The sequence below is a fragment of the Orcinus orca genome, chromosome 21 (genome assembly GCF_937001465.1).
Source record: "Orcinus orca chromosome 21, mOrcOrc1.1, whole genome shotgun sequence".
Lineage (NCBI taxonomy): Eukaryota > Metazoa > Chordata > Mammalia > Artiodactyla > Delphinidae > Orcinus > Orcinus orca.
Window position 1 is genome coordinate 21,948,303 of NC_064579.1, and position 12,481 is coordinate 21,960,783.

The 12,481-nt window shown below is 41.3% G+C and overlaps 1 protein-coding gene and 1 pseudogene across 2 annotated transcripts in view; one reads left to right on the forward strand and one right to left on the reverse strand.

Annotated features, from left to right (window-relative positions):
* The window catches only part of LOC125962843 (uncharacterized), an 86,563-nt gene that overhangs the window by 7,794 nt on the left and 66,288 nt on the right, over positions 1–12,481 (forward strand). Inside the window, exon 3 of the mRNA XM_049704293.1 lies at positions 5,256–5,389. The gene's annotated coding sequence lies outside the window, so the exon portion shown is untranslated. The remainder of the gene's footprint in view (positions 1–5,255; positions 5,390–12,481) is intronic.
* Positions 1,226–2,495, reverse strand: LOC101273151 (beta-citrylglutamate synthase B-like; annotated as a pseudogene). The gene has a single exon (XR_007474648.1). The product of XR_007474648.1 is annotated as a beta-citrylglutamate synthase B-like (transcript).

Below are 12,481 nucleotides of genomic sequence, written 5' to 3' on the forward strand. Positions count from 1 at the left end.
ACATACATATACACAAAAGCCTAAGCAGCAGCTATTCCCCTCATGTCTTTAGGTGAGTACCTCTACCCAGTAGATTATAGTTATGGAAACAGCTCGGTTGTTTTTTCTTTTTAAAGTAAAAAACTGTTTCCCATCCTGCTCCATTTTCTAGAATCTTTTTGGTTGGTTGGTGTAAACAAAAAGCAAAGCACATAAACATGCAAGCGTGCACGCACACGCACACACGCACGCACACACGCACGCGCACACACACACCCTCCTAAAATGTGAAAAATGCAGATATATAACTCTGGTATTAGAAATCACTTCAGCTTTATACTTAGGAACTTATAGACCCTTGATTCGCCCCCCAAAATATTTCCTTATTCTTTAAATGCCCAACCACCAAAAGAAAAAAGGAAAAAAATAAAAGGCTTTAAATGCATATGTTTCAAGTCAGTGCCTTGTTAACAAAAATGGTAGCATTTTCTTCACTTTGCATTGTTAAAGATGCAGGCATAGATCAGGGAATGTTAAGACTAGCATGTATTTAAAAAAAAGCAACATAAACATAGCATATATCTTTCAAAAAAGGCTAAAACACTAACAAATACAAGTCAATGCACATATTTTTAACTAGTGCAATTGTATGTACAATGGAGTAAATGTTATTTTGTGTGCCAGACATTGCAATACTGTTCATTTCCCTTTTATCGTGCAAACATGCCAACTTTATCATTAAAAAAACCTTTATTGGGTCACATCCATGTTGCCCTCCTACCCAAATTAAGGGGGAAAAAGTCAATAAAAGAGCCCCTCAAGATTTCATAACTATGAACATAAAGCTCCTAGATAATAGTGTATAGGCTGAATTTTCAGATTTGTATTAAAAAAATTATAATTTAGGTAGATGTCTTCCTCATGGATTACAACACAATGTGAAGTTACACTACTCTGAAATTTGTGCCAACTGTACAAAAACAAAAGCAAGAGACCATGAAAAAATTATGTTCTTCGTGGCCTGAGAGCCTACACATTTTTGAGTAATTTAAAAGGGTAACTATGAGAGCCTGACATTTTTCTGTATCTCACCTCTTCTGCCTCTCTGTCTGTAGGATTTGTAAATCAAAGTCAGTAACATCTTAGTAGCAAAGGTCTCGTCTATCTCCCCCTCCTTCCCTCGTAACTAATCCTACTCAAATTTCCTCTCATCTTCCTGAGCATTTTCCATGAACAGCATTGCAAGTTTGTTTAAAAAAAAAAAAAAAGGAAAAAGGAAGTTTTACAAGGGTTTTGTTGGTTAATTATTTACTGGTGGAATCTCTCCACCAGGAGTTTGATTTCATTGGCTAGCAGTTGGTTTCCGTTGAATAGGCCCCCTGCGAGCTTGGTGAGCAGCTCTCGCTCTGTGGTTTCGGGGTCGCTGTCAACAGAGCTGGAACTTTGCTCAGGTTGTCGACAGCAGTGTTGGCTGGGGGGCCCAGCTCCGGCTCACTAGTCTCACTGGCCATGGACACCGCAGAGAGCAGGGACATACGCCAGGTGAGCCGGCCAGAGGGCAGAAGGGAGGCAACATAGTCTGCTGTGATACCAGCTACATCCAGATTACAAGCCTTATCAAACCTACATTTGCACTGGCCTCGCAGACACAGAAGGAGCCGTTGTCTTTCATCAACAGGTCAATGCCACACACATTCATTCCCAGGATATTAGACACCTGGATAGCCAGCTGTTTCCCGTGTTCACTCAATGAGCACATCATCCGTACACCACCCAGTGGGCAGTTGCTTTGCATCCTCCCATCTGTTGAACAGCGTAACGTGCCAACCGCACGGCCTCCCACAACAATGACACGTACATCCCTTCCATGAGACTCTTTAACACACTTCTGAAACAGGTATGGAGCTTCATGGCGAATAAGATGGCTTAGATCAGCCAAATGGTGCTTATCGCGAGCCAAGAAAACTGCTTTGCCTCTATGACCCCGTGTATTCCTCACCACCATTGGGAACTCCAGGACTTCAGCTTCATCAATCATGTTAGCAAAATTTTCATGACCACCATAAGAGAAGGTATCTGGCAGAGGAATACCATGACCTGCCAACTCTTGAAACGTCCAGAACTTATTACCACAGTTCAGGATGGCTTGAGGTCGGTTCATCCACCTGCATCCCATCTTCTCTAGATGGCGCAAAACAGTGATGTCACTATCACTTTGCACCCAAGGGTTTGGTACTCTCACTACCACCACCTGAGGGTAAGCAGTAATTAGTTCTCCTTTGATACGAAGACCCAGGTTTCCTTGCTCAGCTGTCAGCACCACCTCATCCATCACCACAGCCCTAAAGTCCAGTTCCTCCTCACAACATTTGGCCTTGAACGCTCGTAAGATCTCTTTTTGAGGGTAGTCTTCCCTGATTCGACGATCTGTCAAAAACCACAACTTGGCGGCCACAGAGCTACACATCTTGATCTGCCTGTTCTTCCTTTTCTGGGATTACTTCCTCCTGAATGTAGACTCTTTCTAGGAATGTAGGAGCTCTCACAGAGTCTGAAATCTGTAGTGCAGGCTGGCAGGAAGGGCAGGTGAGAATTCTAGGGCCGAAGCTTCAGTCCTCTGCTGAAAAATCTCCCGGGCATATGAACTCTTAGTTGTGGCATGCATGTGGGATCTACTTCCCGACCAGGGATCAAACCCGGGCCCCCTGCATTGGGAGCGTGGAGTCTTAACCACTGAGCTACCAGGGAAATCCCTGCCAAAGAATTTTTAAAGAATTATTCATTTTTTACATGGAAAGAATAGATGAATCCATTATGTATATGTATATGTGTGTATGCATATATGTATATACTTATACACAGAAATAAATATATTTCATGAACACAGAAATAAGTAAGTGTCTGGTAGGACTTGTGAAAATTTCTGAGGTTGAGTCTGGGCTTAACAGAAATAATACTGTGATTAATAGAGTTGCTGGTTTGGGCCCAGGAGGCGAAATCTGTGGCCCACATGGCTCACATTTGCCATCTCAAGATCATGTACTTGTCAGTTTTATAAAGCTTATATGTTACATCACATGTATCATTTCTACTAAGGCAGGTATGATGAGAACAGAATAGGTGTTCTCGAAAGAGATGGAACTCGGGGCTTCCCTGGTGGCGCAGTGGTGGAGAGTCTGCCTGCCGATGTAGGGGACGCAGGTTTGTGCCCCGGTCCGGGAAGATCCCACATGCCGTGGAGCGGCTGGGCCCGTGAGCCATGGCCACTGAGCCTGTGCGCCCGGAACCTGTGCTCCACAACGGGAGAGGCCACAACAGTGAGAGGCCCGTGTACCGCAAAAAAAAAAAAAAAAGAGATGGAACTCAAAAAAAATTGGGGATTGAAGATCACAATGCATCATCCAAAAACACCAGTGTTTCAGGTATAGAAACTAAGCAGAGGAAGAAAACTACCTATGTTGATTTTTTGACACTGTAAAGTATATAATAAAAGTCACCTTTCTTTTTTTTTTAATTTATTTAATTTATTTATTTTTGGCTGCGTTGGGTTTTCGTTGCTGTGCGTGGGCTTTCTCTAGTTGCGGTGAGTGGTGGCTACTCTTCATTGTGGTGCGCAGGCTTCTCATGGCGGTGGCTTCTCTTGAGCACGGGCTCTAGGTGCACGGGCTTCAGTAGTTGCGGAACATGGGCTCAGTAGTTGTGGCTCGTGGGCTCTAGAGAGCAGGCTCAGTAGTTGTGGCGCACGGGCTTAGTTGCTCCGCAGCATGTGGGATCTTCCTGGACCAGGGCTCAAACCTGTGTTCCCTGCATTGGCAAGTGGATTCTTAACCACTGTGCCACCAGGGAAGTCCAAAAGTCACTTTTCTTAGTAGAACAAAACGAGAACGTCCAAGTTGAAGAGTGGAAAGAGAATCTCCTTGATTGAGTCAGAGACTCTGTTCCTGAGATGCACTTTTGCATCTAAGTCTCATTAATTCCTGCTGCTGCCACTGTGCCCTCCATAAGAACTGCTCTCCCCAGCTGTGGCCTAAAGTTCCCCTATCTCTGAGGCACAGCTGACACATAGCTGATGGTTCAAAAAGATTTTACCAAAGGTCGATGGATTACAAAAGAGAAATAAAAAGATATACCATAATTTGAGTACTCCTAATCAGAGAGAGCTTATCTCCGGAGGTCATGGACCCCATCCTTCCTTACATGGAATTCTGCAGAAATGGAAAGGCCTCTCCTGGGTCCTTTCTACTGATTTCTAGCCTACCCCCAATGAGGGCAGAAATTAGCTTAATATACACCATTTGGGAGTGCCCCGACACCTAACCCAATGGAGATCACCTGAGTTCCCCATCCTGCCACAGATCTGGATTCTTATGTGATGACATGCATTTCCCTTCGGGACTGACTCTGGGGGTGATCGTGCCAGGGCAGTCCTACCTTAACCTAATAATGCAGGAGCCGCCAAATACACAGGACAAAAGGTAAAAGTTCACAGTAACAAGGTGGGGGTCATTTGCAAATTGCAGTTAGTCTAGAAACTAAGTAGGAAAGATACCAGGAGCTTTGGTTTATATACAAAATAATTCTCAGGACATAGGTTAAATAAGAAGAAATGGCAGTATTCTGATTTAAGAAGGAGTCTTCTAATTTTTACTTGTACATTCAATTGAGTTTAATTAAATCTTTGTGTTATTTTTCATCGGTCTTTCTTGGATTTCAGATAGAGTAACCAACATCCTGGTTTACCTAGGACTGAGAGGTTCCTAAACTCAGGACTTTCTGTGCTAAAAGCAACAGTGCTGGTCGAACCAGGACAGCTGTCACTCTGATTACAGCCCCGACTGAGAACCTACTTAAACTATGAACTCTCTTCCAAGGAAGAGGCGAAAACACTTGATATTTTGTGTAAAGTTTCATGAACTACCTGAAACCCACTTGTGAACCCCCAGATGTTCATGGAGCCTGGGTTAAGAAATCCAGACTTTTATAAATACATTTTGGATTTTTATGTAAACTTATTTAAATCTTTATTTCCTGAAGTAAAATCATACTTTATGCAAAGGGTCAAATCCAGTTACCTTTTTGAGATTTTATATTATTTTATTTTATTTTATTTATTTATTTTTGGCCACGTGGCATGTGGGATCTTAGTTCCCCAGCCAGGGATTGAACCCACGCCCACTACAGTGGAAGCGCAGAGTCCTAACCACTGGACCACCGGGGCACCCCTAGATTTTATATAATTTAAAATCAAGATTTACTTTGGTGTTTTTCCTTTTCAGTCATATCTAGAGACCGTGTTGGAAAATATCAAGAATAGAGGAAGAATAAGAAGATTTACTTGATGCTGAGAAGTGGCTGGAAGGATTCAGAAACTTGAGAGAAGAACTTGAAAAATATAACCCAGAAAAAATAGGTAAGGTAAATGTGTTTTAAGAATCATACTAGGTCCACATTTAATTATTTTGTACTTAAGAATAGTTCAGATTAAAAATAATACATATTCACTGTGGAAAAATTAGAACCTACAGGAAAGTACGACCAAGAAAATATACATCACCTAATAATTCCATTACTTGGTGACTATCACCATTATCATATTGGTATATTTCTTTCTTTTTTTAAAAAACAATAAATAAATTTATTTATTTATTTATTTATTTTTGGCTGCGTTGGGTCTTCGTTGCTGCACGCGGGCTTTCTCTCATTGTGGCGAGCGGGGGCTACTCTTCGTTGCGGTGCATAGGCTTCTCATTGCCGTGGCTTCTCTTGTTGCGGAGCACGGGCTCTAGGCACATGGGCTTCAGTAGTTGTGGCACGCGGGCTCAGTAGTTGTGGCACACGGGCTCAGTCACTCTGCAGCATGTGGGCTCTTCCCGGACCAGGGCTCGAACCCGTGTCCCCAGCATTGGCAGGCGGATTCTTAACCACTGCCCTACCAGGGAAATCCCCATGTTGGTATATTTCTATCAAGTCCTTTAAAAAGTAAACAAATAAAACAAAAATTAGGGTCAGCCCCAATTACTTTTACTTGTGAACATAGTTACTATTATATTGTGAACATTTCAACAAACCATTAACTAGAATTTTCACATGAATTTTAAAGTCTGCTCAAGATTTTATCAAATGTCCATAAAAAACCCTACTTTTTTCTACTTTACTCTCAACACTCTACACTCCAATATTCCACTTCTTGTCACCAAATGTGTGTGGGTTTTTCCACACCAACCAATTCTCCAGTTCTCTGTGGGTGTCACCAACTGGGTGTCCTATGATTTAAATCAATTCTGCTACCTGGAGATAGCATCAGAGCTCTCGAGTTACAGGCTTAGTCTCACAAGAATGCCTTTCCCCACTCCAGACACCAAGTACAAAGTCCAGGTTGTCACCTGTGCTTCGGACAAACTGGTCATGAATCGGAGGTTCCCATGACCCCTCCTCAGGTTCAAGAATTTGGTAGAATGGCTAACAGACCTCAGGAAAACAGGTTACTTACTAGATTACTACTTTATTATAAAAGGCTACAACTCAGGAATAGGCAGATGGAAGAAATGCAGAAGATAATGTATGGGGGAGGGGTTCGGAGCTTCCATGCCCCTCTGGGTATGCCACCCTCTCAGCACCTCCATGTGTTCATCAACCCACAAGCTCTCCAAACCCTGTGCTTTAGGGATTTTTATGGAGGCTTCATCACATGGGCATAATGGATTATTAACTCAATCTCCAGCCCCCGCTCCACCGAAGATGGGGTGGGGCAGGGCTGAGCAGCCCAAGCTTCTAATCATGGCTTGGTCTTTCTGGAGACCAGCCCCCATCTAGGAGCCCAGCAAGAGTTACCTCATTAGAACAGAAGACATTCGTATCACTTAGGACATTCCAAAGGTTAGGTTCATCAGGGACCCTGGGTCAGGAACTGGGGTCAAAGACCATATATTAGAACAAAAGATGCTCCTAGCACTTTTATCTCTTAGGAAATTACAAAGGCTGTGGGAGCTCTGGCCAGGAACCAGGGATAAAGACAAAATATGTGTTTCTTATTATATCACATCACAATTCTCCAACTAGTGTTGGGCATGTAAGTTATTACCAGTTATTCACTATTATATTTAATAGTTCAATGAATATGCATCCATTTTTGTGTATTTATTTCTTTAGGACAAAAAATTGTGAATATCTTTAGGAATATTGCCAAAATTGCTCTTTAGAAATTCCAATTCACATTCTTACTAACACTATATACACACACCAGCATTAGCTTCCCTGGCCTACATTGGGTGTATTAGTTATCTATTGCTGTATAACAAGTAACCCTCCCACCCCAATTTGTCAGCTGAAAACAGTAAGCATTTGTTATCTCTGAGTTTCAATTGGTCAGGAAGCTGGGCTGGGTGTCTCTGGCTCAGAGGCTCTCATGAGACACAGTTCAGCTGTCAGCCAGAGCTGCTGAATGAAGCCTCAATCCGGGGAGGATCCACTTCCAAGTTTAGGCACTGGCCGTTAACCAGACACATTCATTCCTTGTGATGTAGGGCACTCCACAGGGCAGCTCACAACACAGCCGCTGGCCTCCCTCAGAGCAAGCAAGCAAGACAGAGAAAGTACCCAAGAACGAAGGCTCAGTCTTCTTATAACCTCATTTTGGAAGTAATGTTCCATGATGTTGCCATATTCTGTTTGTTACAGCAAGTCACTGACTCCAGCCCACGTTCAAGGGGAGGGCATTATACAAGGGCATGCACACCAAGATCTGGAGACTATCACGGTATTTTCATTTTGATAAAGCTTTGCCAAAACTAACAACTCAATTTTATTTTACTTTGCTTACATTTGATTACCTGTATAGTTGAACACATTTTTTTTCTAAGTTAATATTTTATCTAGTAAACTAATGTTTATTGAACATTTACAATTAGCCAGACACTGAACTAAGCATTTTATGTACATTTTTTCATGCAGTCTTCCCAACAATCCAGTAATGAAGGCACTATTATTAATCCCATTTTACAGTTGAGGAAACTGAGACACAGATTTTTTTGTTCGTTATCAAAGATTATGTAACTGGTAAGTAAGGAAGCTCCGCAGTCCATGCTCTTAACTAGTCTTGTCTTATATGCTTCTCATGCCCATGTATGTATTTGTACTTTATACGTATGTATATATCCATAAATAATATGTACAACTTTATTTTAAAATTATACATACATATCATACTGTACAAATATTTTTGAATTTTTTTCGCTGAACATTGTTTTTGAGATTTATATAAGTGGATACATGCAGATACATTAGTTCAGTCATTTTGGCTACTGTGTAGTATTCTGTGGTGTGAACGAATCATTTCCTATTTCTTTAAGACATATTCACATGGGTATTATTTATTAGAGATTTTAAAGATAATGGTTTATCTTATAGGTTATTTGCAGTGTTTTTGGTTTTTTTTTTTTGCGGTACGCGGGCCTCTCACTGCTGTGGCCTCTCCCGTTGTGGAGCACAGGCTCCGGACGCGCAGGCCCAGTGGCCATGGCTCACGAGCCCAGCCGCTCCGCGGCATGCGGGATCCTCTCGCACCAGGGCACGAACCCGCATCCCCCGCATCGGCAGGCGGACCCTCAACCACTGCGCCACCAGGGAAGCCCTATTTGCAGTGTTTTGATTTCTACTGATTTGTATCAATGTTCTCATAAGGAAAGGTTAGTTTCAATTTCTTCACATTAGAGGTAATGCTACACTGAACAGCTTTCTATACATTTTCTTGAGCACATTTTCTAAGACTTTCTCCAGAGTAGACACCTCAAATGGAATCATTGTCCAAAATCGTTGTGCAATTTAGTCAACAGCAATGTATAAAATTTTCTGCTTTGACTATATCCTTGCTGTGTTAGTTTGCTAGGGCTGACATAATAAAATACCACAGTCTGTGTAGCTTAAACAACAGATATTTATTTTCTCCTAATTCTGGAGGCTGGAAGTCAAAGATCAAAGTGTCTTCAGGTTGGTTTCTTCTGTGGCCTCTCTCCTTGGCTTGCAGATAGCTGTCTTCTCCCTGTGATGTCATTTGGTCTTCCCTCTGTGAGAGTCTGTGTCCTAATTTCTTCTTCTAAGGACACCAGTCATATTGGATTAGGGCCCAACCTAACAACCTCATTTTACCTAAATTACCTCTTTAAAGATACTATCTCCAAATAGACACATTCTGAGGTACTGAGGGCTAGAACATCAACATCATCATATGAATTTTGGAAGGACACAATTCAGTCCCTAACACTTGCAATAGTTGGTTCTATCAATCTCAGTAGTTTCTAAAATCAGTTTAATGGTTGTAAATGGTATTGTGTCATTTAACCTGCATTGACATGTCTATTTTCCATACTAGACAGTAGTTCTTGAAGCTAGGGCCTTTGTCTTACTGATCTTTGTGACCCCACTGGGCAACACATAATTGGCATTTAGTAAATACTTACCATTTGAATTACATTTTTAAATCAACTTGAAGACAAAGAAGCTAGTAGGCTCTGCAGGCTTAGCCTGGTTAGAATTCTTATTTTCTTCTAGGTTGTTTTTATTAATTTCTTAAAATTCTATTAAATTCTTTTAAGTTGTTTTTTTAATTTCAAGATTCATAAGGTACATAGTTGTCATTCATGTAAATAATTCCCTGTTTTGATTATCCAGTTTGCATCTCATCAAGGAGTTCTGCTTTCTTCTTCTTTTACTGTGAGTCTCTGAAAAGCATTTCCCTGATTTTTAGAAATCTCAAGAAGTCTAGGCAAGGTGGGGACACAGTAAACAAAATGCGAAGTCAACCTAATTTGCTTTGGTTTTTAGTTCTGCCGAAGGTATGAATCAGTTGAGTTAAATGAAGATTGAGAATGAACCTAGAGATTAAGTTATCAATTGGAAAAGATACTTGATCTAAGCGTTGAGCATTTGTTTGTATATATTCTTTCATCATTTTATGAATGACATAATTTTATAAAATTTTAAATTAAGTTAGTCTGAAATATACAGGTTCTAATTAGAAAGAAATAACCTTTCACTAAAAAATTTCGCAGCTGCCTTCCTATTTCTGGATGTTTTAGCAGGGAATGAGCTCTCCCTCTCTGGACTGTTGTGGCACCTTATATGTAGTTGTTATCTTGTATAAATGACTATTAACATGGAGTTTTAATTCTCCAGTTGTAATATAAACCCCAAGAAGATAGTCACTATGACTTTACAGCCCTATTGTGTCTTATACGTACACAGTAGATACTCTAAAAAAATATGCTAAATGCAGTCCCCAAATTGTTCCCCACCATCCTCTCCATGACTCTTAACAGGAAGAAAAAATTTAAAAACCCAGACCTATGATTTATGTGGCAACTCTGTAAGTAGCAGTGTGTGGTTCTCTCTCTCTCTCTCTCTCATTCTCTCGGAGGTTGGAAAGAAAGATTTCAGTCCTGAAAAAGTTTGACTTACATCTGCAGGAGGAATATTCTGACGATTTCCTGTTGAGATACAACCTTGTAAATAGTCCCAATGGCATTAATTATTTGGATCTTCTGAGAAATGTGCAGGATCACAATGGTGAAGGAAGGAATCACACACAAAATCCTCCCTGAGCCCATCCACACGCTCCATATTGTTATTTCCTTTCTTCTAATCCACTAAGTCCTACCAGACTATTGATAAACTTTCAAGGAGACTCAGCTCCTTAGGTTCCTCACCTTTGTGGTGCTATGTCTTCCTGGAGACCTTGAATTGTGGACAAGTGGCAGTCTGGTCCATAGATGGTTCACGAGAAGTTGGCTTTTAGGAACAAAGGTGTTAACATGAAACTACTCTGCGTTGTTACTAAAATTATTAGTATTGTTATAACAATGACTTTCATGGAAGAATCAGTCTGCCTTCGCTAGCTGAGGAGGTTACCACAGTGCATGGGAGGATACAGAAGTGCTAATCTGGTCTGACTCACTCCGTAATATTCCCGACACCACACTTTATTTTTAGCTTTGGTCTTCTGCAGCACTTGACCTTTTGCCTGGATAGAGCAATGTACTGTGGAGCTCAAACCCATAACCCTCCCTGTCCCATGCAATGTAGGGCATGTATGTGTTAGATATGCCTTCTTTGGAAGATCTGCAATCCAGAATGGTCTTTTAGGACAAAGCAAAATGGTTTATATTCACACACACACACAGATACTCATGCATGCACACCTCTTTGGTAACATTGCCTTGCATGTCTAGGGACTTCCCTGGTGGTCCAGTGGTTAAGACTGTGCGCTTCCACTGCAGGGGGCATGGGTTTGATCCCTGGTTGGGGAACTAAGATCCTACATGCCGTGAGGTGCAGGGGTGGGGGGCAAAAAAGTTAAAAAAAAACAAAAAACATTGCCTTGTGTGTCTGGTAAGACAATGTTTTTTCTTTTACATCTCTTCTGCCATCTGCTGCAAGAGATTAGTATAATCTTAACATTCATGAAAATATTTTTAAAATGTGGATAAGGCTCTTATACAAAAATATGCATCCCACTTGTTTATTTTATTTTATTTTTTAACATCTTTATTGGAGTATAATTGCTTTACAATGTTGTATTAGTTTCTGCTGTATAACAAAGTGAATCATCTCTACGTATACATATATCCCCATATCCCCTCCCTCTTGCATCTCCCTCCCACCCTCCCCATCCCACCCTCTAGGTGGTCACAAAGCACCGAGCTGATCTCCTTGTGCTATGTGGCTGCTTCCCACTTGTTTTAGAATAACAAAAACTTAGAAGCTTTTCCCTTCAAAAATAGAAGAGTAGTTAAATAAATCATGGAATATCCATACAATGAGCTACCATGCAGCCTTTAAAAATTATTTCCTGGGCTTCCCTGGTGGCGCAGTGGTTAAGAATCCACCTGCCAATTCCAGGGGCATGGGTTCGAACCCTGGTCCAGGAAGATGCCACATGACGCAGAGCAACTAAACCCATGCGCCACAACTACTGAGCCTGTGTCTAGAGCCCACGAGCTACAACTCTGAGCTCATATGCCACAACTGCTGAAGCCCACACGCCTAGAGCCCGTGCTCCGCAACAAGAGAAGCCACCGCAATGAGAAGCGTACGTACCACAAGGAAGAGTAGGCCCCGTTCGTCACAACTAGAGAAAGCCCACGCACAGCAGCGAAGACCCAACACAGCCAAAAATAAATTAATTAATTAAAAAAAAAAAGATTTCCCTGGGAAAGCTCCTTCTCCGTGCTTCCACTGCCTTCTGTATGCCCCCTTATGGTAGAACGTATTGCTTTTTAGTGTAATTACTGATTTCCTTACCCATGAGAGCTGGGTCTATGTTTGTCATGTCCACTATTTTGTTCTGTACCAGAGTGTAGGCACTCATTAAGTGGTGAAAACTAGACCGTGACCATATCTGGCAGATAAGTATCACGTGGTTAATAGAAGTTTTCGCTGAGTGATTGAATATTGGATGGTTTAACATTTCCTCTTTCTTCTTATACTAAAACAAAAATTTTTATTGAGG